We start from the raw sequence: 3,018 nt of genomic DNA on the forward strand, positions 1-3,018 counted from the left end.
TTTAACAACTATGTCTTTAATGTGTGAATTTATTTAAAGAGTAAAAAAGCCATTAATCTTGGACTGTTTCCAATTTAAGCCATCCAATTTCAATTGACTTTCACTGAAACTTTGAAATCCTTCAGCACATCAATTCATCAATTTTTAATCATACTTCACATAATAATTAATCCAAACCTCTTCATTCTTCCCTAAACTATATTATAAGAAGACTCCTAAGAATCAGAGAGGAACAAAAAACATTAATTTCTATGTTTTTATATTTTTAAAATATTTTTGTTTGGTTTTAACAGAAAATTAGGGCTAGTAAGTGATATTGGAGATATTGTTGGACTTTTACTCCTTTCCAAGTACTATAATCATAATCATTAAACTTGAAGTGAAAGAGGTTGGCTGATCAAATTAATCTGGCATCTAACCCTCACAGAGATCTGAGACATTCCTACATTGGAATATTTTATGTATCTATGTCCTACCCTAGTTATGTATTCCACATTTTAACATAGTCTCTCCCCCTAAATCTCTTAAGTTTTTTCATGTAGTAGACACAAATTGAGATGGTTGTTGCCTGACATTTGGCATTTCTACTGTAGCCTGTCTGGGCTAACTGCCTACCTGTGTTTTGGGGAAACCACTTCTCCCCCACCTCTAGACATTAGTGGAGCTTAACAGTTAAGTGTGGTCATGCTAAGAGTGACTATGTGCATGCCTTAAGATATGCTCCCTAAGGATCAACATCCATTGATGGGGGAGGAAATGGCATGGAATTCACTAAAATAATTTAGCCAGTTCAAATAAACAAGCAAAAAATAATAGCAAGCCTCAGAGTGAGGAAATCAGCACATAATTTAGGTAATCCTTCTCTCTATTCATAAGTGTTGATTTAAGGATGGGAAAAATACCTAAGCAGGGACCAAGAAGAACATCCTGGTATATTTGATGATGTAATATGTTGGATAAGATTGCCCTCTACTCTTCTTGAGAAGATCTGAGAATATGAACTGTTTTAGTCAGCTTTTTTTTGCTGCTGTGACCAAAAGACCTGACAAGAACAATTTTAGAGAAAGAAAAGTTATTTAGTGCTCATGATTTCAGAGGTATGGGTCTATAGAGAGCTGCTCCATTGCTCTGAGCCCTAGATGAGGTAGAACATCATGGCAGATAGATGTGGCAGAGGAAAACAGTTCAGGTCATGGAACCAAGAAAAAAGAGAATTCTGTTCACCAAAGTCAAATATATACTCCAAAGGTATGCCACCCTAATGACTCACCTCCTCCAGCCACACCTTACCTGCTTGCTGTTACCACCCAGTTAAGCCCTACTAAGGGATTAATGGACTGATTAGCTTAAAACTCTCACGACCCAATCATTTCACCTCCAAACTTACTTGCACATGAGCACACATGAGCTTTTAGGGGACACTTAATCTAATCCATAACATGAACGTAGGGCTATTGGTAGTCATATGTCCCTGTCCATCTGCCCCACACACACTTCACAGAATCTACTTGCAGTGGGAAAGAACAAAGGCAACATGCAAGAGAGAAATAGAACAAGAGGCAGAGGAGAGTGACCAAGACAGAGCACGTGTGCAAGAAAGAGCTGGACGGACAAACAGACCCGCCTGATACTAGTTATTCCAAAGGTCATTTTCTTGTATTATGGCTACATAAGCTATCTCAAATACTTTGTTTCCTTTTATATGAATCAATTAGAATAAAGGTTCTGACACTTTTTCATAGACAGTATGAATCTCATTCTAAAGTTTTTATTTGTCTGGTGTTTACAGCTAGCTAGAGCTAACAGTGAAAAACTAGTAATGGGTTCCTCTTTCTAGAGTTCTTAGGAACTGAAAAGAAATATTCACAGAATTCACATATGACAGTCCAAGCAACATTCAAATTTTTGCTTTATTGACTATGTAATTCTCATTTTAATCTTAGTTCTCAGATTGATTGATCCCATTATCCATCCTACAATCTTTAATTGATGTTTTCCTATGTGCAAGGGACAGTCATAAGTACTGAAAAACATTAAATGGAATAACTCCCTTTAACTTCAAGAGGTTTACAATTGGGAGATCATCATGATAGTAAATACTTCCATATCAGAGCATTGTTCCAGGTGCTTAATGCATTAATATCTTCAATCCTTACTATGAATCTCTGAAATAGGAATTATCCTTGCCTCCATTTTATGGACGAGGACACCATATCACAGAGACTGTGAGCTTGTCCACTATCTCACTTCTGGCCAGGGAAGGAGCTGGGGTTTAGAACCTGAGTGGTGTGGACACAGAGTCCACTGCTCTGCTGCCTCTTCTAGTAAGTCTCAAACTTTATAGCAAGGGGTCTTTATATAAGAAAGTATAATCATCATTCATACTAATTTCTTTTCATAGAAAGTTTCAGAAGTACCAGATCTTCTTAATTGTACCTGTATAAAATGAATCTACAAGTTGTTAATTATTTATCTATGTATGAATATTCATAATATGGAGATAGATTTACTTATATGTATAGCAATTAAAACTTTTCTTCATAAATGTATTTTCTTAGTGTTTCCTATTCCTTAACCACTTTTATTTTCTGATTCACAAAAGGATACATTTATTTCAGATATACAGAGAAAATGTAATTTATTCATAATTTTATCATGCAAATATATCCATTGATAATATTTAATCTTTAGTTCTTGGCACAGTCTTATATTTTTATTAATGTTAGGTAGAATAGTAACACCAGCAAGTCCTATTTCTCTATTTCACCCCAAATATGAGAACGTCAATTTTAACATATGTTATAAAATTTCTATTCTGATTTAATTTTAAAGATATGCTTTTCAGTATATTATTGAGTTTCTTGATAGCTTGTATTGAGATTGGTTGCTGCAACATTCAGCTACATTAGCATAATTCCTAGAAATTAAGAGTGTGCACTAATTGTACACTTCACAACTATAATATCTCACTTAATTCACTTAATATTCCTGGATATCCATAAGTAGGACAAATAGGCC

Source organism: Sciurus carolinensis, chromosome 2, assembly GCF_902686445.1.
Source record: "Sciurus carolinensis chromosome 2, mSciCar1.2, whole genome shotgun sequence".
Classification (NCBI taxonomy): Eukaryota; Metazoa; Chordata; class Mammalia; order Rodentia; family Sciuridae; genus Sciurus; species Sciurus carolinensis.